The sequence below is a fragment of the Fundulus heteroclitus genome, chromosome 21, assembly GCF_011125445.2.
Source record: "Fundulus heteroclitus isolate FHET01 chromosome 21, MU-UCD_Fhet_4.1, whole genome shotgun sequence".
In the NCBI taxonomy this organism is placed as follows: Eukaryota; Metazoa; Chordata; class Actinopteri; order Cyprinodontiformes; family Fundulidae; genus Fundulus; species Fundulus heteroclitus.
Genome location: NC_046381.1, coordinates 9069788 through 9095458, shown reverse-complemented (window position 1 = coordinate 9095458; position 25671 = coordinate 9069788). Strand labels below are relative to the sequence as shown.

At 39.7% G+C, this 25671-nt stretch overlaps 2 long non-coding RNA genes across 5 annotated transcripts in view; both read left to right on the top strand.

Annotated features, from left to right (window-relative positions):
* Positions 1-19647, top strand: part of LOC110366946 — a 46600-nt gene extending 26953 nt beyond the window's left edge. For 2 of the 4 annotated variants that reach the window (XR_004927385.1, XR_002427109.2), the window contains one exon: positions 19043-19647. This is a non-coding gene — a long non-coding RNA (uncharacterized LOC110366946). Of the gene's footprint in view, positions 1-14120; positions 14363-19042 lie in introns of those variants that run through there. The other 2 variants (XR_002427110.2, XR_004927386.1) reach the window with 2 other exon arrangements.
* Positions 19648-20403: 756 nt separating this feature from the next.
* Positions 20404-25671, top strand: part of LOC110366945 — a 42610-nt gene continuing 37342 nt past the window's right edge. Inside the window, exons 1-3 of the long non-coding RNA XR_004927387.1 lie at positions 20404-21019; positions 22812-22862; positions 25180-25242. This is a non-coding gene — a long non-coding RNA (uncharacterized LOC110366945). The remainder of the gene's footprint in view (positions 21020-22811; positions 22863-25179; positions 25243-25671) is intronic.

Here is a 25671-nt window from a genome sequence, read left to right as displayed (position 1 = left end):
GTTCATGTTGAGACCCTTTAAGGCATATTTCTGTTTCCTATTTTGACACGCTGAGCTTCTTCTGCTGCCACAAAACAATTGGAAAGTTATCTTTACTCTTTAATACACTGTCCACACTTATTTCGTTCAGCTTCACTGCATTAAAGCAAAATCCCACACCCTAAAATTAAGATAAATCGTACCTTTTGATTTTAGTACATTTATTTGGTGGTGACTGAGAACTTGATATGTTTGAGATCCTTATCCTGCTAAGAATCCCACTGGGGACTCGTTTTCCATTTCCGGGCTAACCTTGTTATAAAAATAGAGTTCAAAGGCCCACAGCATCACAGATCCTCCACCGTACTCAGCGGTGGACATTTCTGCCACTTTCAAGGCAAATTCAAGCGGAGTGCTGAAAATTCAAGCCGCACATGTTTGGATTTGTGATAACAGGACAGAAAATGCTTTTCCCACTTCTGTCTACAACCAGCTGGCATGTATATAGTGTCTAATGGTTGTTACAGAGACTTGATGGCCCTTTTTTTGCTGCAGTTTTCTGAAAGTGAGCTTTGGATATAATTTTTACCATCATCACCATCCTCCTCACTGAGCGTGGGGTTAAGTTAAATATGGGTCCCCGTCCAGACCTGTAGCTACAGTTCCAGACTAAATACATCTGCGTGCTACATTATAGGTTTACCCTAGCGGAAGGAAAAGTCATTAATCGTTAATTAGAAGTGCTTTTAGCTGCTCCAGTTACCTTTACTTTTTAAAGAATTGTTTTGGAGTCCAAATAAGATTGGCTCCAGTCAAAAACAATTATTTCTTATTGTGGGATTTACTCCCACCTGAGTAAATGTACTCAAATTAAAGATAGGATTTATTTTAATGTCTCAGTTTGAGATTATACTACAGAGGTTTCACAACTTTACCATTGATGACTGTAATTATTTTCAGAGGAAATGTTAAAAACGTTCTTTCTATAATTAAGTTTGTCCTTTAGTCTCTCCTTGTCTGTCTAACAGCAGCAAATCAAGGAGAAAAAAGAAGAGGAAAGAGGTCAAATTAAAATGTAATCCTGGTTTTTATGATAATGGTGTCATTCTTACAACAGGAAACAAACGCCGTGCCACCAGACGGCCGATGAGAGGGCTTGTTGTTCCTTTATTGGATTTGTGCGGGAAGTGTCTTAATGACTGGATGCGGACATGAAAGGAGAGCGAAGCGTGAGGAATTCAGCCAATGGCCCAGAGAACAGTTAGTCTTACATCGCTCCTAGCTAAGAGGACAGATTTCCACAGGAATTATGTGTTTTCCACCAATTACACAGAAATATATTAATTTCCAGGAGAAGTCGGTCAAACTGTGCACTGAATTGTGCCAGTGGTTGATCTAGTTATCAGCACTTAGTGACTCATAATCACTCTCCTGGTGTTAAAGGTTCATTTGTTTTTTTTTTTGTTTTATCGGCCAGAGTCCACATTTACAATGAAAGTAAAAGTAAATTCTGACTCATTTTGGCGTGAAATATAAGAAACTATGTATTTTTTTAAGACATTTATCTTTTGAGGAGTTTTCCACATGTTCTCTCAGGGGGACACCATGAGTTTATAATAATGTGACATGTGAAGCCAGTGATGTACAAAGAACTCAGTGACCATATTTTCTTCCAATAAAAATTCAGATTAATTGTAAATAACTTTCTTTTTTGCTCACTAAGAAATAATAACTTAATGAACCAAAGATCAAGAGAACAACATTTTGTAGATCTGAAAAAAGGTCTTCTTCTTTGGACTCTTCTGCGTCTTCTTCTCTCACACCAACAACCTTCACATCGTCCATAACTCCACCCATAAATCTCCTCTCTGGTCCTCCTCTAGGCCTCCTGCCTGGCAGCTCCAGCCAGAACATCCTTCTACAGATATACTCACCATCCCTCCTCTGTTCCTGTCCAAATCATCTCAGTCTGGTCTCTCCGGTTTTATCTCCAAAACATCTAACTATCCTTCTAATCTGTCCTTCTGATGGTCTACTTCCTGATTCTGTCCATTCTCATAGAAAACCTCAACATCTTCATCTCTGCTACCTCCAGCTCTAACCTGACGAGCCAGCTGAACTTAGCTCCGCCTAGCTTCACTCACATCCATCTGGGACCTCTCCACTTAGAGAGTGATTTCTTCAACCAATTTTGTTGTCCAGCCAATCAGGACGCAGGGCTGGAGTTTCATAGATGTGACGTAGTGGAGAAGTGACCTTGAGACTGTTTTGATTCCGACAACAATGGCGGCTCGCATCGAGGAAGCAAGCGTTAACATTGATGCTGCTATTTCTTCCTTGTTGTCCAATCTACCTAATATTGTTTCATTAAAAGAACATCAGAGAACGGCTCTGAAGGCTTTTGTTGGTGGAAACCATGTTTTCGCCCTTCTCCCGACCAGATTTGGCAAGTTTTGTTTTTTCCTGCGTCGCTCTCATCAGCGTCATGGGTTGGCTTCGGTGTGAGTGGTTGAAATAGCACGTCGATAAAGATGACAGACAAGTGGCTTATCCAATCATATGCAAGGATTTTTGATAAGGCCCAGCCTTCTGAAACGCCATTTCTATGGATCTGTTCCAGATGGATGAGGGTCAGGTTACTCCAGCTCTGCCTCCTGTATCTAAACCACTGGTTCCCAAAAGGTGTGCCGTGGGATTTTGTGGCAACCATTTGTAATAATCTTATAGTAATATAAAAACTACATAAAAATAATTATTTGTAATGTACTATATTAGTACTTTGTATGCACTCATTTCATGATGCAAACTCTATACAGTTATTTAAAAAAAAAAAAGATCCTCAAAGACAGCCCCATATTTCACTGTTTGTGCCGTTGCGCAGGCGGAGATTATAAAACCGTGAGACATCAAAGGCTGCATGATAACATTAAAACAGATAAACAAAGAGGCAAAATGGAGCGCCGAAAGAAAAGAGGAAAAAAAACTGTCATTGTCATGAAAGTTATCTCTGATGGCTTTAGCTGGACTGGGGACGTTAACTGTCCTCAGCCCAGAGTGCGTCCTCTGTCGGGAGAAGTTAGCTAATGCTAACATGGTTCCAAGCAACTTGTTCTTGACAAATGGTACCAACACACGTCTCTAATAAAGACCCAATGAGGGAGAAAACTTCTCCATTCCTCAGGCATCTTCTCGCTCTCTAAGATCTCATCGAACAGCCTAGTCAAAGGTTTTACTGCTGCCTCTCCAAGACACGTCCATACGTCACACCAGGAAACGCTGCCTTCCTACTCTTCATCCATTTTAACGACTTCCTTACGTCTTCCTTTATTAATCAATGCTACTTCCTGATCCACAATGGTCACTTCTTCTGCTCTTTGTGCTCTCTCATTTTCCTCGTTCATCAACTCTTCAAAGTACTTCTTCCGTCTATCACACTTGCTGCACCAGTCAGTACATTTCCATCTTTATCCTCAATCACCCTAACCTCCTGAACATCTTTTCCATCTCTGTCTGCCTCACCCCACTGCAAAAACAGAACTAAAAATAAGTAAAATTTTCTTTAAATTAGTGTATTTGTCCTTGATTTGAGCAGGTAAATAAGATGATTTGCCAATGGAATAAGATTTTTCCACTTAAAATAGGAACAATTCAACTCCATCGTCTTATTTCAAGTGCAGTATATCTAATTATCTTTATTTTAGGGGCAAAGATACTCATTCCATTGGCAGATAATCTTATTTACTGGCTTAAATCAAGGACGAATAGACTAACTTTAAGAACATTTTACTTGTTTTTAGATCGGTTTTTGTAGTGACCGGGATAAATCCTTCTCTCCCTCCACACTGTCCAACCTACCATGCAAATCACTTTACGCCCTTTTGCCTTAGCTACCCTTACCTTCACTTTACACTACAGCTCTCTGTACACCCAGTGACTACCTTCAGTAGCTGATGTCTTTCCCTGAACACACTCTTGTACTTCCTTGTTCCACCAACAAGTCTCCTTGGTGGTGGAACAAAGAACGCTCCCTGATTGCAATTAGCCGTAGTTGTCCAGCCATCTGGAAGGACCCCCTGGTCAACTAGAGAACCCTTATGGAGTAAGGACTCTTCATCCAAAGTGGAAGTGCGTCAGTGGTTGCCTTGATAAATGCTGTCCAAATAGTGCAGTCAGTAGGAAAGGCAGTAGGAAAAGTAGCCCATATGCTTCCTTCCACCACTAGTTTTGCCGAGGAACCCCGTTAAGTCCCCTACCGGCGCCTAGAACCCTTTAGGTATCCCACATTTATTTGCATGACAGGATGTATCAGTACAGCCCACCTCATGGAAATCAATACAAATGTCCAGAGAGAAGTGAGAGCGCACTTTTTAAGCTAACTTTCAGAAGGCTGTAGGCCCGTATTTGACTCACACCATCCATGTGCGTTTGAGTCACGTAATGACGTCACCGTTAAAGGCTGTCCGATTATCGTAAAAGCAGTCCAAAGCTCCTTTCCAGCCCCAGGATGGAGATCCTACTTGCGTGAAAGTTCAAGGAAAAGTTGCTAGCAGCAGGAGCTAAAAGCTATTGTTAAGGGTATTTGGATGGAGCCAAAAAGAAAATGCTTGGATGTTTGTCTTAGTAACTGAAAGGTGTCAAAATGTCTGACTTTTTTTATTGAGGTCAAAAGTTTTCTATTTTGTTGGTTTAGCATTTTACTTTATTTAAAACCTTTGATGTATTTAGCTAAGGCTTATGACTGGGTGTACCGAAGCCTGCTTTGGATGTTGGATGTAACACTAACAAGCTAAACTACAAGGCTAATTAAAGATAAACTACCTGTTTTCAATCAGAATCAGCCTTTTTCAACAAGTTTAGTCACACGCAAAAGGGAATTTGACTTCAGTTTCACTTTCCTCTGACTAAAAGCATTTACATATGACTTTATAAAAAGTTATATGTAATAGATGAACCCATTAGTTTATAGTTTTATAGGGTGAAACCAATATGAAATACAGGAGCTAATCTTCTAAACTCAGTAACCTGAACACTGTCTGACTTCTCTTTTCATTTTACTTTTCTTTGTGTTTGTTCTGTGAGAGGTTTTACGTTTTATCTTAAGTAATGAGCACTACTCATATGTGCTAAAGATAAGTTGATAAAAAATAAAGCAACTCTAGTCTGGTTTGTTTAGTCTTCATATTAGGTGTGACTCTTGATCTGTGTAACAAAGAGGGTGGAGGAGGAGACAAGCGAATGTTCTTGAGTTTCACCTTCTGAGAGGATACAGAGCTGAGAAAGAGGAGCAGATAATGTTGCAGTAGTTTTTGCATAACTGAAGCGAGTGCAAGCCGATCACATCCGATCTTTGTGAAGTTATGTCTCAGTTTTGTCTGATACCAAAAGGATACATTTGCTTTGGTGGGCGTCATAAACATCTTCATCACTTTGCAAATGTACTTAAAGGACAGAGCGAGTTTATATTTCAGAGCTTCCTATTTATTAGGCTAAGCCGTCAGGCGGTAACGAGATTAAATGCAGATCAGTTTACAGATTTATGTCAGAAAAAGAAAAACAGCAACGCTAGCACGCATGCATTATTCATGTCCTGTGGTCCGCGCTGAAATATACAACCACGATTTCACTTTCACTGAATGCAGCTCGTGTGTCAAAGCGTTTCATTATGAGGAAGCTGAGAAGTGCAGCTAACGAATGAGATGGGTCTTAAATCGCTTTACAGTAGTCCAACTGAAGATTTGACGGTTGGTAAAATATATGCATTCATAAATATCTGACACTTAAAAAAATAAATAATTGGAGACATGACAGGGCAGGTTTTAATCGACGCTCCGGCGTTGTTAAAGTGCCTTGCAAAGTATTTACACCCCTTGAATTATCTTCTTACACTTTGTCAGGTTAGAACTACAATTTATTGTATTTTGTTGGGTTTTTATGCATCGGACCAACGCAAAGTGGCTCATAATTGAGAAATTGGAAGAAAATGATGAATGGTTTTCAAGGTTTTTGTAAAGAAAACGAAAAGATTTGAAAAAGTTTGCTGGCTTTTTTCATTTTTGCCCCATTTACTCTGAGACTCATTACTAAGATCCAGCTCAACCAAAATACTTTTCTTCCTGATCTAACCTGTGGATTTAATCTCAGTATGAATCCAGCTGTTCTGTAATTTTCTTCAAGGTTTTTTTTTTTTTTGTTGTTGAACATTAGTGAACAAACAGCATCATGAAGGAACACTGGGAGAAAGCTGTGGAGCTGTTTAAAGTAACGTTAAAAGATAAAACAATACCCCAAACATCCCGTGTTCATCCATCCAAATTAGACTTAGACAAACTTTATTTGTCATTTTGTATGCACAGAGTGCGTACAGAACGAAATTTCGTTTGCATACAGCTTTGTAAATTGCAGTAAAAATCAAATACCAAATGCCCTAAAACACAAACCCACCAACACACGGGCGCATACCTAAACTAAGCAGGTCTGGTAAAAAAAAGAGCAATAATTAGATAAACTGCCTAAAAGGTCTAAGCTAACTCTGGAGGATCTGCAGAGATCTGCGGCTCAGGTTGGAGAGTCGATTACCAGGACAGCTATTAGCCATGATTTCCTCAAGTCTGTTCTCTAAGGAAGAATAGCAGTAAGACAGATATTGTTTGAAAGTCATAAAAAGACTTGTTTTAAATTTTTAGGAAGCAGAGTAGGCTCATGGACCAACGTTGGTTGGGTCAGATGGAAACAAAGTTCAACGTGCCAACACTATATGTCACATGGTGTTGGCAGCATCATGCTGTGGGGAAGCTTTTCTTCAGCAGGGACAGAGATGCTGGTTATAGCTAGAGGGAAGACAGACAGAGTAAAAACAGAGCAGCCTGTGGTAAGGTGCAAGACCTCAGACTGGTAGGGAAGTTCACCTTCCAGCTAAGTAGCCTAAAATTCACCAACATGGGGCACCATTTAGCCACCAAGGACCACATATGGGGCCCATGAGCCTGTTAGAAAAATAGCACAACCGTCCAGAGAGCTGCATTCAACATGGTATTTTATACAGTTGCTCTTCCGTTTTAATCATACGTGTATTTACATAGATTTAAACTGACAAATGTAATCAAAAACATGTTTATATTAGTTAAAATTAAGGTGAGCTCAGACTCAGTACAGGTAGCCCTTTGTGTGACACAGTACCAATGAAGTTGCTCTCAGTTCCCAGACCTAAATATACAGCCAGAGTGACAACTAAATGGTTTAGTTTAAAGGATATTTATGTGAATGGCCTAGTCAAAGCCCAAACTTAAATATAATTGGGAATCTGTGGCGATACTTTTAAGTTTGCAGATGCTGTCCATCTGATCAGAGTGAGCTTGAGCTATTTTGCAAAGATTAATGGGTGAAAATTTCAGTCTCTGGATGTGAAAAGCTGACAGAGACCCGCAGCTTAATATAAATGCATGCGACACTTTTCAGATTTTTATTTATAATAAGTTTTAAAACCATTTGTCATGTCCACTTTAGGGTTATGCACCACTTAATGTTGGTCTATCACACGAAACGCATGTTTTGCACGGGACCGTAAGTTCTGGCCTCTGAATCCTCCTGTCTATCTCTCCTTTGGAGGGAGGAAAACCAGAAAGAGGAGTGGCCATTCATTCTGGCTCTGCACCTGTTAAGCAGTGCGCAAGTCTTCCCTTTTTTTTACGTCTTGGATTTACGAGCTTCAGCTGGAGGGCCGACCTTTCGCTCGGCCTTCGGCGGCAGAGCAGTAGCAGCTGTGGTGACTTTGTGTAAAAAAGACGACGAGAGGGCCCTCTGCTTCCCTCTGCGCCTTGAACCTGATCGCAGCGCCAGCTGACATGCTGCGTTCAAGTTTGATTAAACACTTTCTTCTTAGAAAGAACTCCAAAAGGGCACTTTTCTTCTCCCCTCGTGGCCTCATCTGCCGCCATTCACGCGACTGAAAGCGAGGCAGGAAGAGACCTCTGGAATATCCCCAGTGTTTCATATGTGTGGTCCTTGGCAGGGGGAAAATTGACTTTTTATGGGGCGAGCAGCTGCCTTAGGAAAAAAACATTAGCAAAGCAGACTCATTACAAAGACTAGCTGAAGCATCTTGATCCCATTTACTTCTGGTTTGGATGTGAAAGCATCCTGCAGCTCTCTTCCACGGGGTAACAGTGTCTCAGTGTGAGGAGAGATCTCCGCTTTGGAAAGGAGGCTCCGTTCGCCTCATGGCTTTTCCTCAGAGCAGCTGACCGTTACAGGAGATAAACCTCATAAATACGGCCAGAGGTCTTAATGGCCGCGCTAAACGGCAAGGATCCCGTGCTGACTCAGGGGGGAACATCTTCTGACGTAAACTTTTCAGTACGTTTTCAGATCCCACTTGGATCTGTAGCGGTCTAGGTTCCCCCGCCGCCTTTCCCTCTGGATCGTTTGCGCCGACAGTTGCCGCCGAGCTTCTCATGTCGGCTGCAGGGGTTTTTTGGGGGGTAATGAGCTTGTTGTCGATGAAAGATGAGTCACAGATCATGCCAGCATCAGCACTGCTGCGGATTCCTGCCGGTTCACTTTACAGCTGAGATACGAAGCAGCTGGAGCCTCTTGGCTTCGGCGGCTGAAACGGGAGGCTGTCTCGTTCAGCTGGTTGGAAGCAGATTCAACTGATCTTCCGTGACCCATTAACCCATTGAGGTGGATTGGTCAGAGTGCTGGAGAGATCACTGGAACACTGCAAAAATAGAGCACAAAATACGAAATTATTTCTTGAAATGAGAGTATTTTTCCTTGATTTGTGCAGGTAAATAAGATTATTTGCTAATGGAATAAGACTTTTGCACTTAAAATAGGAACAATTTATCTCCATCATCTTATTTCAAGTGAAGTATATCTAATTATCTTATTTTAAGGGTAAAAATATTCATCCCATTGGCAAATAATCTTATTTACCTGCTCAAATCAAGGGTAAATACATTCATTTCAAGAAAATTTTACTTATTTTTAGTTCTCTTTTTGCAGTGAAAGATGTTGAGATCTGGGTGGGTTAATATGTTAAAGTTGTCCTTTTCTTCTCCGTTTCACTGTTCAGACCGGATTAAACAAGCTGCTTTTCCCCCAGCTTACTTTATAAACCCAAGCTTTGTGCATCAGGTTTGTAAAAAACAGATAACTTAACCTGTAGGACTACTGAGTGTATATAGCTTCTGTCTGTATATATATCCTTTTTATTTTATTGTATTTTTTTATTGTATTTTGTGTATTTATGTATTTTTTGTCTGCACCATCAACACCAAGTCAAATTCCTTGTAAGTGCAAGCCTACTTGCCGATTAAACTTCATTCTGATTCATTCTGATTCTAATTTTTCATAACTAGGATAAGGCTGAGTACACAGAATAAAACATTATCCTGTAAATTGATTGCATAAACGGTATGTGTTCACTCTTAATGTAATTCTTTCCTAGCAGGAGCCAACCAGCATGCCAAGCCTTTGTTAGCCAACTCTAACTTTAGCCCTCTTCATGTGACCCCCGCACATTTTCTGTCAGATTTAGGTCTGGACTTTGACTAGGCCATTCCTAAGCTTTCCTTCTGATTCGTTTATTGGTTTGGATGCATGCTTGGACTTAATAACCAATAAAAATCATCCATAAAACTCAGCTTTCTAGCAGACACCTGACGGTCTTTGGTGAAAATGGTCAAATTTATTTATTTTCTTTACTCTTCATATTATCATCGACCTGGAAAAAGATCACAGTTCCAGCTGAAGAAAAATAATGATACGTCATGCTGCCGCCACCACCTTGTTTCCTGGTGATTTACTCTGGTGATGTTTAGAGTTGTCTTTATGTCAATTGCAGTTTTTCAAATTGCGCCCCAAATAAATTAGATTTTTTTGTTTTTAGGAGGGCCATCTCAAATTGTCTCTGCACTGCAAAAAGGGAACTAAAAGTAAGTAAAGTTTTCTTAAAATTAGTATATTTTCCCTTGATTTGAGAAGCTAAATAAGACTATTTGCCAATGGAATGAGTAATTTTACCCCTAAGATAAGATAATTAGATATCCGGCACTTAAAATAAGACGATGGAGATTAAATGTTCTTATTTTAAGTGCAAAACTCTTATTCCATTGGCAAATAGTCTTATTTAGCTGCTCAAATCAAGGAAAAAGACACTAATTTCAAGAAAATTTTACTTACTTTTAGTTCCATTTTTGCAGTGTGGAGGTTTTAGCGAGACCTGGCTTCTTCCCTACTCCTTAGTCTAGACCAGATTCTGCAACCTGGAGCTCTTTATGCCCTCCACAGTGACTCTAAATAGGTCTGACCTGCAATTATATGAAATAATAAATAAAGAAAACAAGTATTTATTGTTGCTTTCAATAATCCATCCAATAACTGGATGGATTTTTCACACCGGAAGGGCAAATGGCACACATTACACTACGCTGCACTGAAGAAAAGGTTTTAATTATACTTTTTTTTGTTAAAGTTAATTAATTTCTTAATAGAAATAAAATTGGACCTTCTTATAAAGTAATAAAACAAAACCCACATCTTACAGCAAGTACTTATTAGTGAATGGATGCCATTTCTTTGTTGCTTGTTTGAAGGATTATATTGTACTTGCAGCTGTAGTTGCATTTTATTCAGACGGAGCCAAAAGGCCGTCAGATGGTGAAGGTTGGTGACCTTTAGTCTGGATAGATGGAGAATCCAGGAGGTTGTTGTCACGCACAGAACAAAACCAGCGTTTGACACAGAACCCTGCAGCTCCCTTAGTGTTGCTGTCAGTCTCTTTGCAGCCTCCCTGACCAGCTGCCGTCTTGTCTCTTTGTCAGTTTTGCAGAAATCTCCATTTTATGTAATGTCACTGCTTTCCCATATTTCCCGTGACAGGATTAAATGCCACACAGTAGACACTGCAGGAGTTCAGATGAACATGGAAATGTGATATTACTGTACAAACATCACATCGGTGTCGACTGGGATTGAATAATTTCTCTCTCTTTGCTGTCAGCACTATAACTCCACCCCTCCTTTTGAGCTTAAGCATCTCCCAAATCAATACACTGCAAAAACGGATCTAAAAATAAGTAAAATCTTCCTAAAATTTGTGTTTTTGTCCTATATTTGAGCAGGTAAATAATATTATCTGCCATTGGAATGAGTATTCTGACCCCTAAAATAAGATAATTAGACATCCTGCACTTGAAATAAGATGATGGAGATGAGGTGTTCCTATTTTAAGAGCAAAAGTCTTATTCCATTGGCAGATCATCTTATTAACCTGCTCAAATCTAGGACAAACACACTAATTTAAAGAAAAATTACTCATTTTTAGTTCCGTTTTTGCAGTGTATCCGGTATTTTCTTTAAAAACAGACCACCTGGCTGGAAAAGGTATGCAGAGTGTGAATGCTTGGCAATTAAAGTATGTTATACTCCCAAAATATTGCATTTGCAGTATTTTATACATTGAAATTACCATTTCAATTTCATATATTGTGCTGCGGCATAAATTGCAGTGACTTTTTCTGCACCTCTGCTGAATGATACTGTCCCCTTTCTGCCTAATGTTGCATAAGGTCAATTATGCAAATATTTGTGACTTTTAATTAATCTAAATCATTTCATTTAGATTTTTAACATTGTAATTGCATTTGTTTTATTTTAACTTAGCAACTTCGTCCTTTTTTTTTTATAACGTCTCTCCGCCTGTATGCACTTTCACTTCTTTCCAGCTAAACTTAAGCGCGTTGAACGAGCTTTTTGTGAAAAGTCTGCATTAAGATGACAAAAAGAGGAGGGGCAGCAGAACCATCTCAGCTATAATGAAGGGAAAAGGGCTGGATAAACTCATAAGGAGGGCCAGTTCTGTCCTGGGATGCCCCCTGTATCCAGTGGAGGTGGTGGGAGACAAAAAGACTGTAAGAAAAATCCCATCACTGATGGACAATGTCTCCCACCCTATGCATGGAGCTGTTCCAGAGCTGGAGAGCTTTTAGAGACAGACTGCTGCATCCCAGATGCTCTAAGGAGCGTTTCCCCAGGTCGTTCCCCCCAGCTGCCATTAGACTCATAATCTCTGCCAGGGTTTCCCTCACCGTATTTTAAGCCTGGAGGGCCGCCAGGCTTTACTCGCCTATTTAACCTTAAATATGTCATATTATTTATTAATAATTTAGCAGATCACCTGCTATTACCATAAAACATAGAAAGGATTCCTGGATCAATGTGTGCTTCTCTGCTTTTCTGTGTCTCTGCTCTGTCTTCTCTAACCCCCAGTCAGTCGAGGCAGATGACCGTTCACACTGGTTCTGGTTCTGCTGGAGGTTTTCCTCCCTGTTAAAGGTGAGTTTTCCTCTCCACTGTCACTTCATGCTTGCTCAGTATGAGAGATTGCTGCAAAGCCATCAACAATACTGACGACTGTCCGCTGTGGCTCTACGCTCTTTCAGGAGGAGTGAAAGCTGCTTAATGCAACCTGCTGGGTTTCCTTAGGCAGGAAATGTTTTGACCAATCTGTATAATCTGATCCAATCTATATAATCTGATTGAATTTAATTTTGGAATGTGCCTTGAGATGACATGCTTCATGAATTTGCGCTATATAAATTAAATTAAATTCAGCTGAATTGAATAATTGCTCAGTATTTTCTTTTTTTCCCCTTTCTGATAAATTCATTGGCTTCTGCCCTAGAACTTAACTTTAAATTAGCTTTTTAAAATTAATTTTACTTAATCTAGTGTGAAACTCTAGTGTTTTCTGTATGTGTGTTTTTGCCACTGTCTCGCCCCAAATTTCCCCATCGTGGGACAATAAAGGTATTTCTAAAAAGTCCACCTGTTTTTCGTATGAGTCGACGCACGGCAGGCACAAACCGTCCCGAAAAGCGACCGGAAAATGACCAAAGCATTCACTGAAATGAAATAGAAGAAGGTGAGAAGTCGATAAACACTCCTGGCAAGGCAGCAGAATTATTTAGGAAACAAAAAAAGATGAGAAAGTGTGGGAACATTTTTGGATTTTGCGACACCGACGTGGATCAAAGTCAAGATTTGCTCCTGGGTGGCAGTTTTATCATATTTACTTCTGATTATTATTAATTAAAGTTATCATATTAGTTATTTGGAGGTTCTTTTTTAAATTTTTGTAGATATATTCACCACAATTCACTATTGTTTGACTGCATGGCAAGCCTAACCAGTAAATGTTTTAAATAATAATGATTATTGAATGAAATATTTAAACTTTTCCCATGATCGATCAGCCCTACTAATATCAGGAAGAACCTTCTTGGACAAGTTAACTTTATTTCAGATAATCTGGATCTGTTGTAATTGATGAATGAAGACTGGAAACAAAAGATTTTTCAACAGAGTTTGCACATTTAACATGTTATTTAAAATGTTTTCACATCTTTTTAAAACTGTGTGCATGACTGCCGCATTATATGGTCTCACTTTTTATTTAAATCTCAAAGATCTGCAAGTCCTGCTGTATCTTTTGTTGGCTTTAAACCAAAAATTGAAAACAATAATCTCTGATTAGATACCTTTTAGAAGTCTTGGTTTTGTGTGAGAGGTAAAAGTTGTGGAGTAGATGTAGTTTTTTTCCTATTAATAAGGTTTTATCTGCTGTTGCATTTGCAGTTTTAACCAAATGAACATCCAGATTTCTCACTAATAATAACTCCTGGCTGTGGCAATTACAGTTTTCAGTGGATGGCAGCCAACCAGTACCCTGCATGACCCCCGCTGCAGATGAGACAAAGCCTGCCGGCGCTATCAAGCGATCAAGTGGCTGACCTGGTTTATTCAGCAGCAGATGAAAATGGGATTTCCCACAGAGCGCCAAGAGTCACAGAGAGAAATGACATCCATGCTCTCCTGCATGGCTTAGGGAGTTAGCTGCAGCTAGTTTGGTTTGCACTTATTAATAGCAGGGGGGGGGCGCAAATGAAAGCGCAGGGCCCGATCCGAGCCGGGTCCCCGTCCAGAAGAGCCGCTGCACACAGGTCCATGTGAGTCACAGCTGACGTCTCAGATACCAGACCTCTACAAATAGGGCGAGATCACGGGAGGAGGAGGAGGAAGAGGAGGAGGAGGAGGAGGCGGCAGCGGGGCGCGATGCCAGTTGGGCCGTGTTGGTCGCTAACCTCACCCACATTCCTGCTCATACTGTGTCAGGCTCCTGGAAATAACACTTTCCCTGACACGACACGTGGCGCCCCTGGCGTTTACAGCCCCCCCCCCCTTCAGCTGCCCAGGAAATCAACTTGAGTGCGAATGACGGGACAACTTTGGGAACGGGACGGCAGGAAGAAGCACATCTTCTGTCGTTTGGCCTCTTCAGACGTAGATTTATCTGCCAGCGTTGAGACATTTTTATGGTTTTGTACGCCTGATTTATCTCTGCTCTAAGAATAATGTCCAGGATTATTTGCAACCCGCAATAACGACCCAGGATCCTTTATCCCTCCCCGTTTAGTTTCCTCTCTCTTTGTTTGTTTTGCATATTTTAATGACTTGAGTGGATTCAGAAGCAAAGCTTTAATGTTAGGCTCATAAATATTAGTTCCTGACATCAACCCTATCTTAAATATTGACTAGTGTGAGGCATCTTCTTCCTTAAAGGCCCGTTAATGCACCAGCTTTACTGCACCATCATCACCTGTTGACAATATTCCTCCAAGTTCATTACCAGGTCTTTCCGCTCACAAACAGAGGTGACGTCCCCGACGCTGATCGCTACCCACTGTCGCCTCCACGCGCGACAGGGTTTTTGCATACATTCCAGGGCGGCTTTCCACGGCGGGCGTGCAGCCTCAAAGGTGCAGGAAGTGGAGGAGGAGCACCCTGAGACGCTCCAGACTTCAGACGCAGCTGTCCATTACGACGTCACTGCCTCCTCTTCAGTTTGTTCCCCCCTAGCTTTACAGCCGCCCAGACAAACTCATGTGGGTTTTTACAACTTCCTAAAAGGAGCGAGTTCAATCAAGTACCAGTCGCCTGCCTCACGTTTTAATGTTTGATAAGTGAACCCTCATCCAACCAGAAAGATCATACGCTTCGCTACGGATTTTCTGGACATCTTAAAGCTTTACAAAATAATAAATATGCCCATTTGGTGCAAACAGGCTGTCATACAGGTGACTCGATGTAAATAAAGTTGTAGGTGTTAAAAACATTTTTTATTGCACAATCTTATACTGGAAAATACTAGAGAACTCTAACCTTTTATATGAGTACATGTATGTTCACACTTCACGAAAAGTTTTATTTAAATTTTTTTTTAGTTATAAAGTAAGTTGAATATAAGCCAAGATATATAAGTATTTATGTAACGTAATTCACACAAGACTTTATGTAAATCACAATGGTCTTATGCTGGTCTCTAAAAGTCCTAAATTTGAACGATAAAAACTTGAAGAAGCAATTGTTTTTAACCAAATTGCAATCTGTATTAGTACCCCCAGGAATCCCTTATAAATACATATAAGTACAAGTAAAGCATTTTTAACATAATTTTACTTTACTGTTTTAACTTGATCAGTTCCTAGAGATATCTAGCTCGTAAGTTATGACTTACTGAATCCCTGGGCTATAAATATAACGTACCATGAAGGTCCATTTACTTTAGCCACTGGAAATGCAGTAAATATAGTTCAAAAGGGAACGTTTTCATGTTTTTTCATCTCTTTAGTTACAAGAAATTCCCCATAATCTATCTATCTATCTATCTATCTATCTATCTATCTATCTATCTATCTATCTATCTATCTATCTATCTATCTATCTATCTATCTATCTATCTATCTATCTATCTATCTATCTATCTATCTATCTATCTATCTATCTATCTATCTATCTATCTATCTATCTATCTATCTATCTATCTATCTATCTATCTATCTATCTATCTATCTATCTATCTATCTATCTATCTATCGATATATATATATATATATATATAAAACAACCTGGAAGTTATGTTCAACATGTATTAGATGTACATACTCGGTATGTATATTTCCCCCGAAAAAATTCCAATTGCTCAGGGTTTAGATGAATTTGCGGCATTCAGGGCAACAGCAGGTTTTGTTTTAGTCTGTTTGTTCTGGCCTTTATTGCCCTGAAACGTCTCCCTGAGGGTAAGAGTTCATTGAGGTGGTGACTGGGGTGTGAGGAGTCCCTAATGATGCTGCAGGCTCTCCGGATGCAGCGGTTCTTGTAGATCCCCTCTTTGCCACAGTGCAGCAGGGGCACCCCGTCTCTATTTATAATGATGGGCTGAATCTCTGGTTTACACCTTCTAAAGTCGACGATCAGTTCCTTCGACTTGGAGGTTTTCATAATGTGGTTGTTGGTGGTGCACCAGAGAGGCTCCACCTCCATGCTGTAGACCTGATGTTATTAAAAGCTGAGCTGAAGTCCAGGAAGAGCAGCCTTGCTGTAGAACATCACCCCAGTTCTAAACTCCTTACACTGGCTCCCTGTATCTGAGAGAATGGACTTCTGTTAGTTTATAAATCACCGGATGTCTCAGCAACAAAATACACCCAAATTCATGAAATCTGTGTTTATCTTCCAAATCTTGGTAAGTTGCAGCGTGATGATGTCCAGTTGAAGACCCAGAAGTTGTTGGAAGGACTAGATGTTCCTTTCAGCCTGGGTATGCCATGGGCTTTACCTCCAGTGCCCATGACCTCCTTGTATTGATGGACCGACGCGTCCGTAGGTTTTAATTTAAATGAAGCTGCAGAGCCTCAGTCGATGTATGGTTTGATCTTTTGCCTTTAAACATTTTTCCAGTTTTTGCTGTCTTGTCGAACTGAAGTATTTGAGATAGTCAAATAAATAAAAATTTTAGGTAAAGATAACCCAAATACACATAAAAAGCGGTTTTCAAGTGATACTTTTATTTATTAACAGTAAAAAAAAAAGCCGACCTGTTGCATCAACTATTTTACTTTCCCATTGCTGTGGAAGAATAGTGGCCCCCTCTTCTCTAAAATTTGTCCACATTAGGGGGTTTCTGAGCATGAGCGGCCTGTTTAAGGTCATGCCACAGCATAGGTCTGGCCTTTGACTAGGCCATGCAAAAACATGTTTTTATTCTGATGTCATTGTCAGTCACTGTCCTGCTGCATTGCACCCCAATAATGATTTAATTAATAATGATTTTTTTTCACAAAAACTTATCCAGCTTTCTTCAAACACGGTGTTGGTAGTGTGATGGTCTGCCGCTCCTTTGCTTTTTTCACGGCATGGACAACTAGCCGTGAATGATGGACAATTTAATGTTTCTCTCTAGCAGAAAATCTTAAAGAAGAAAGTCAGGTCATCAGGTTTGTGACTTTTAGATTAAGCACAGTTGGGTTTTACTGCAGGGCAATGATCTGTAGCACATCAGCAAGTCCACCACCAACAACTAAGTTTTGAAGTAGCATATCTAGACAAAGTTCAAACCTATGTCCAATTAAGATGCTGTGGCATGACTTTATTAGCCTGTTCATGCTGAGAAACCCCCCAATGTGACTAAATTAAAACAATTATACAAAGAAGCGTGGATCAAGATTCCTCCATGTGTTGTAAAAGACTCACATCCAGCCATGACAACAGCTTGATGTCAGCAGTTTCTGCCAAAGGGGACGAAATCCGCAATTACGTTCAGGAGTCAATCACTTTTCCACGTAGGGTCAGGTTAGTTTGGATGGATATTTTCTCTTCATATGTAAAATTGCACAAATACAAAAGAAATCAAACTAAATGTAATCTAGTGTAATTTTCGTGCTTAGTCCAAAATCATGGAATTGTCAATGTATAAATATTAATCTTGTGCAAATGTTGAGAAGGGGTTTTATCACTGATCCAGGGACAGTCGACCCATGAGAGGAAACGGCTTTCTGTTGAGTCACTGAAGGGGATTCTGCTCGTGCAATTTATTTGTTGGAGACACTTTTCATGCTTATTTGTTGAGAATAAAATGTCCTTCATTGTCACAGAGTGGGGAAAGTGAAATGCAAATGGAAGCATGCGGATAAACACGAGAGAAAGAAATGTAAAAACCAAAAGTAAGAATATTTGCAACACTATTTGGGCCATATTGTGCTGTAACATACTGTACAGGTATTAGTTGTTAAAAAGCTTAGTGAAAAACCAAAGAGCAGACTGGCCTCAAGAAATGTGCAAAATGTGTACAAATATTTAAGCATTTTCAGATTGTATTGTTACATAGAAAAGAAAAGGGGAGAATAATTGTTTTCTGTGAGTTTTATTTCAGATTTTTGTTTATTCATTTCTCAAGTATGATTGAAAGTATTATTGTTACAGGTTAATTTTCTAATACAGACGAGTCATCATTTCTATCCCTATTTAATCAAGAGATAGTTGTTGACTTATGAGAGCTTATCTGAATATTGTTAGTCGACTACTTCTCTAACAAAACAGAGAAGCCATAATGTAAATATGTTTAAAGTTGTTAGCCTTCTTTAGTGAAACAAAGTAAGATTGAAGTAGTTCATGACTACCTTTCAAATCAAAATATGGTCGCTCTGTGGAAATATTGCCTTGTACAGCTGCCTCCTCCGCTTTATGATCCTGACTTTTGTACAGCGGCTTTAGTTTTTATGTAAGTGGCTATTATCTGATCGGGTATGCGACACATTAATTGAAAATAATTAAAACGGTTGTAGTTTGTGCAAAGGACTGGTTCACAACCAGTATGTAGCTAGAGTTGTAATGGTAACTGGTTCAAACCTTGGTTCTCCGTTGCAGCAGCTTTAGTGGGATAATTCAGCAATTCAAGAGGATAAACTGTCACTGTTGGATTTAGTCAGCAGGATTTTTTATTTTTGTTGTTGGTTATAGACTTAGATGTTATTTAGCTGAAGAAAGAATGAACAAACAGAATTACTACTGAAAGCCAACTGCATTACTAATGGCGATCAACTCATTGTGAAAGGGACATCACTTTTGAGATGAGCTTTTTCGGTAACCTGCTGTCTGAAATGAAAGTTTGTTCGCAGACAGTCATCTCAGGACATGTTCTTGTCTCCCTTTCTGTGTCTCGCAGGCTGCTGCTGCTGCTGCTGCTGCTGCTGGGGACACGGTAGCTCACCGCTGCAGCTTCACCGCCGCAGCTTCACTTAGAAGAATATTAAGGACTCCGGACTAAATGGGAAGGATGCAAAGATGGAAGCAGACAGTACTGGATTCACTTTCACAGCATCTTTCAGAAGCAGACATACACACAAACCAGCTTTAATAGTACTTACTTCCCCTTTTTTTTTCTTGACAGGACATATACACCCTAAATGGGCCCCCCTGTGGTTCATTGGGTTTGGGAAGTACCTAGTAGTACAACTGTCACAGTTGCTCTTAAAGGGACAGCGGGGTGTTTTATTTACATTGACCACAGCTCATGTCTTTGAATGGTTAAACCTTTTTTAAGTGTACATTAATGTGTGTAATTGCAGCGACTATGAAGATTTTGAAATGCAACACCTGCCAATCAACATCTAACTATATATGGACACAAGAGAAAAGGGGAGGGATTTCTTTGCGGCCATTCCTGAACCCACGTGCATTAAAACGTGTCAATTTTCTGCATTTTTGGCACCTCTTACTGTTAAATGTTGGAAGATGCAGCACACTTTTATGAATAAAATTCTCAGTATAGCTGCGTGCTCATTGCTTTTGTGTTTTTCTTTGTGTGTGTGTGTGTGTATGTGTTTTAATTTTTGCTAATTTCAAAATGCTACTTTTACATGAGATTACCAGCATATTTCTTTCAGCTACATCACTTCACATCAATCTGAATCACCCAGACTAGTTTTCTGATGGGATATTTAAAACATAAATCTAAAAGGTATTCACTTTAGAGGTAAAATAGGGTGAGAAACATTATCTTTAAAAAAGGGCAGAAAATTAAACCCTGACAGTGGTTGCATGATGCAACTCTTGCTGAAAGCATCATCTGCCTTATTGGCTTATGTCTTAACGCAGTAGCAGAAGAAGCGTCTGGGCTTAGTGCACCGCAAACCGAAAAGTGAAGGATTTTCTTCTCATATCTTGAATGCTGAAAACACCCTGGTTATGTAATCGTACACATTTGCCCAAACATTTCTGAGAATAACGCATTTAAAATGAAAGTGAAGGTAAACAAATGACAAACTGTCAGTTTGTGAATCGTAAAGCTGACCCGATACGCTGAACACTGCGAAAATAGACCTAAAAATAAGATATTTTTTCTTGAAATGAACCTATTTTTCCTTGATTTGAGCAGGTAAATAGGACTATTTGCCAATGGACTAAGATTGTATGCACTTAAAATAGGAACAATTCATCTCTGTCATCTTATTTCAAGTGCAGTATATCTAATTATCTTATTTTAGGGGTAAAAATACTCATTCCGTTGGCAAATAATCTTATTAACCTGCTCAAATCAAGGGCAAATACATTAATTTCAAGAAAATGTTACTTATTTTTAGTTCTCTTTTTGCAGTGAAGTAGTAGTAACGCAGCGTATCACTAACTTTACAAGATAGCTCGCTCTCAGTTTCTATCTTTACATTTATTTCTCCCGCTGACTGCTCAGTCGGGAAGTTTGAGGACCGCCTGGGCTGCAGCCTCCCCTTGTGGTAGATAAGCGACATGGCAGCTTAATATTAGCATTGCACAAGCAGTGGAGGACAGTGCGATTTTTAACAGGCAGAGATGCTTACTGAGCTGATGTATGACGTACAGAGGAGGGCAAGAAAGGCATAACACCTGGAGTCAGATCTCCTCGTCGATTCTCTTTTTGGCTCAAGCTAGCTTCAGCACTGCAGCACAGCTGGCTGCTACAGGAAGTTAGAAGTGGGGTTGCTTATGAATCAGGGGCAAACGATCTTTTAACAAGTGTGCCTTTCTTCTAGGTGCTGCTGATGACTTTGCATGACTCTTGTAATCAGCAGACACCAGTCGTCAACACAAGTTTGTCTGGTGATGAGTCTTAAGTTGCCATGTTGGATACAAAATGCCCCAGCAGTGAACTAAAGAAATGTCTCCCGTAAGTAGTATTTCCCTCTAGTAATCGACATTTGAACACAAGTGCTGAATTGACTCACAACCGCCTTCAAGAAAAACTACTGCCTCACACAGGTGGTTGCTCTATATATTTCTTTATTTACTATAATTTGCGTGTGTGTGTTCTTGTTGGATACTTACTGTAAGCAGCTGAGCCTAAAAGCTTAAAAGGCAACTTCTGAATACCGGTAAGCAGTGAAGAAAGGTGAGGTTTTTTTTGTTGTTTTTGGAAGATTATTAAAAAGCTTTTAATTTTATAATCTGAAATGTAGGGATTTTAAAGTTTATATTCAGGCAGATTTCCAAACCAGGTCCTAATTTTACTTTTTAAATTTAACATGAATTGTGCTGTGGCAAAAACTACAAACCCCACTATGTAGAGAAATTAATTTACACCCAGAGATTCAGCCATCCCCTTAAACCTGCAGAACGATTCTGCTCCTAAAAAGTACTCGGTGGCTTAAAATTGCAAGTTGAGGCAATCAAAATCAAATTTTTCTTTTTTTAAATAATTTACTACCAGCCGTTTTGTCATAGGAAGGTGTTCAGGTGTTGCAGAGGACACAGGGATTACAATAATTGGCTAAAACCTGTTAACTGTTAATTTCTGTAATTCATGTAGGTGTTAAACTTAAAGCATAAGGTCATAAACGGGTCTAAAAAAGTCTTATGTTTAACTCACTTGGTTAAAAAAACTTTTTTTTAGATCAAACATGCTAAGCAAAAACTCCCTCTGAATAACACGAACGGGTAAAAGAAAAAAAAAGGAATCTTATTCAGAATACAGATAAACTGATTGGAAAATGTCTTGCACAACACAAACATTTGAAGTTTGAATATTTTTAATTTATACTCTATGGTGCACAAATTACGAAGAGTAAAGTTGACTGGCCCAGATGGGTACAACACTTGTATCCTACAAAGTTTAAAGACCTTACCTCCTATTTTGTCAAAACCAAAGGATGAAAAACAGTTCGATGAAGTAGATTTTGTAACAGATGGTAAAACTTTCTTGCATTTAGACTTTAAATCCATACATGGACGCGCTGCTTAGGAAGTTTCAAGCTAAGCTAACTTAGCTTAGCTTAGCAAGTACAGCTATTATGTTTTAATGTTTGTGTCCTACTACTACTTCTTAACATCTAATGTCCCATTTCTGCATCAGAGAGGGGAGTTCCTGTAACTTTTAACACACTTTTAGTAAATAATTACCATACACTTCATGTCCAGCTAAATTAGGTGAAGGTGACTTTCCCCTGACTACAGTTTCACAATTACTCTAAATGAAATGCATAAGAGTTGTTTTTCTTTTTTGGTTTCTGGGCCTTTTGACTGTCTAGCCCTTCCAGTTAATTCTTCAGGTCTGATGGCGCACAAGGTGTAACTCATCTAACAGACTTTAAAAACGTCTTCTTTGTTTAGGCTTCAGAAACTCTTAGATGTGCTGTGTCTGAGCACCAGGTTACGCTCAGTAGACCCGGTATTGCTCCATGTCACTTTTTATCACCCTCTCTCTCGTACCTTGGTCCCTCCTTTGCATGCTTGAGCTTTCTTTGGAAAGAAAACACTCACCCTGGGCACTTTAGCTCGTTCTGAGAAGATGCAACCACACACTGTGCCAGGTCAAGCTTTTTTGATTCTGACTTCTGATCGCTTTCATGTTGGGATCTGGAAGTGCAGAAAGGAGGTTAACCTAACACAGAGCTCATTAAAACAAACCAACTCCCACTCCCTTTCTTTCTCTCCCTTTCTCTCTCCGTCTCTCTGCTGTACAGGAATGTGCTGTCAGGCTTCACATCCCACGCAGAACTGCTGCAGGACTTCAGGTAATGAATGAACTGGGGATGTCCACCCAGTAAGCAGAACACAAAGACGGCTGGTAAAGGCTGACTGAGTTTTCCCACCACTGTGCCACCTCATCAGATACAATATGCACAAAAAACACGTTTAGCGTATATGGTGGTATATTTACAGACATTCCTCTCAAGAGCTGTTAATATGTACTTCAGCCGTGACCTGTTTACTACCTATAAAGAGCTTTCCCAATAAAGCAATGCAAAAGGTGCGACATGTCTAATCTTAGTTATGACAGTAAGTGAGAATTTTTCCACCTAGGCTTCTGAAATGAAATATGGATTATTGTGTGACTTTGAATAATGGTAATTGTGTTGCTTCTCTGCTTTGCAATGGCACTAAAACCCCTTGGATTGCATTTTATTGCACTTTTATACGACAGACCAACACAAAGTAGTGCAGAGGTGTGAAGTGGAAGCAAAAGGAATGCATGGTTTTCAAATCAATACAAATCTGAAAAGTGCGGTGTGTGTTTTTAAATACCTTTCAGAGGCACCTATTGTTGCAATTACAACTCTACGTCTCTTGGGGTGTTTTTCTATCACTTTTTTACATCAAGAAATTGAAAACTACTGCCACTACTTATTTGCAAAGATAGCTCAAGCTAAGCAGGTTGTTAGCAGATCATCTGTGTACAGCAATTTTCACATTTCCAGTCTATACTTTGACTAGGCCACTCTAATGCATGGCCCATTCGATAGCTTTGGCTGTTCAGGGTCCCGGTCTCCAGTGTTTTGCAGCCTCTAACAGGTTTTAATTTAACGCCCTTCTGCATTCAGCTCCATCTGTCTCTTGATTGATTTTGACAAGCCTTCCTGAAGAAAAGCAGTGCCACAGCATGACGCTGCCACCAACGTGTGTCACTGTGGGGATGATGTGTTTATGGTGATGCGGACTATTAGTTTAGTTCTCAAATGATCAAGGGTCTCATTCATAAAACGGTTTGTAGGATCCACCCTGAAAGTGTATGTATGCCCAAAAGCAAAAATGGCGTACACCAAAAAACACACCGGCAAACAATTTCCCTTCACAGCTACACCTAAATGTTTGCGTACCAGGTTCTGCCTCATCTTCTGCCCAGATTCAACCATAAATGGTCAAAGTAAAGCACCTCATGAATGTATTTCAGCTGATTATTGTTACTTCATGTTTGTTTTTTCTCCTGCCTGGCAAAATGGAAAATACACTTTTTTTTTCAACAACGAATTTATCCTTTTCACTCTTTTATAGAGTTCAGATTTGTGACATGATAGGCTGATAGTTGTCCTCTCACCAAATGAACCAATCTGAGAGTCTTCAGGACTGGTTGACTTCTCCAGGCACTTGGTAGTAGCGTATTTTATTTAGACACCAGACTTTTTTGTGAAAACCATGTTTTTTTTTTCCATTCCTCTTCACAGTTATGCTCTACTTTGTGGTGGTCTATTTCATAAAATACCAATAAAGAACGCAGGTGTTTGAGTTGTAAATACACGCACAATTGACTCCATTGTCTTACAAGCCGGTAAACTTGTTAAAAGGTTAATGTAAACCATGTTTATAGGACTTTATCTAATCTTTGTTTTTTTTTCCTCCGAGTCAAAAAGGGATTTAGGGTGAAGTAAAGGACCAAGGCGGTGTCTTAACCATTCGCCACTAGATTTGATTGAATCCCCAATTGGTAACGCTTTTGACAAAGTTAATCTACAAAAATCCTTTTAAACAAATAAAAATTACAATAACTTCTGATTCTGTGAAATTACCCTGTGACCTTGGCTATCTAGACCTTCCTCCTACATCTATTCTCTGTCTGAATCAGTTCAAAGGAATGCATCTAAACGATAATAACTTTCTTTTTTGTCAACATTCAGAGTCTTTTACTTCAGGGAAACGTCTGACTTCATCGTTAGTGTTCACGCCCTCGGCCTTTTGATGTGACTGCTCTGTTTGTTCACCAGCGCCAGCGGTCTGCTCTCTCCCATTCAGCTATCGGCTCACTTGTTAACCCCCCCCCCCCCAACACACACACACTGGCTGGGCTGCACCAGCAGCATTGTTTGCATTTAACACCAGGAGGTGGTGGGGGGGGGCATTGAATCTCGTTCGCACATCACGTGTCACCGCCATGGCCTGCAGGGCTCAGATCAAGTGTGACTTCTCGCCTGTTTTTCAATTTTCTTCTTTTTCTTGCTTCTTTCAAGCTGTCTTTGCACGAACACACATGAACAGAGAAGATTTTTTTCTGGACGATGCAGTCTACTCTTTGCAGTTCACGGTTTTAATGTAATTTGATTTTATAATGTGTCCCAGATGCAGTAAGGTGTGGTGGACGGTTGCTCGTGTAAAGCCCAGAAGCAGGAGCTGATGCAAAATGTAAGTTACATTTAAATATATTTGTTAATGCTACTGGTAATTCAAATTCAAATCAACGGAAAACAATATGCTACAAACGGTACAGTTAAACTTACCCTTATTGGGATTTGTATATGTTCTGGTGTGCAGATAGAGCTTAAAGGAGCATTTCTGATCTGGATGCAATGCCTGATATATTGTCTTATCTGCCGTTTTTCTGCTGTAACATTTTGACAACACCTTGCACAATTCCATATATCTGACATCCAAACTAGTGGCTATTCTCATTCCTTTGCAGGGCTTGCAAGAATGTATTCCTTGTTCTGTTGCAAAAACATTCATACCCCGTGAACACTTGTACATTTTGACACATTGCAACAGCAAAGTACAAGGTTTCTTAATGGGGATTTTGTGTCCTAGAAAAACACAAAGCAATGTGGGATTGGACCC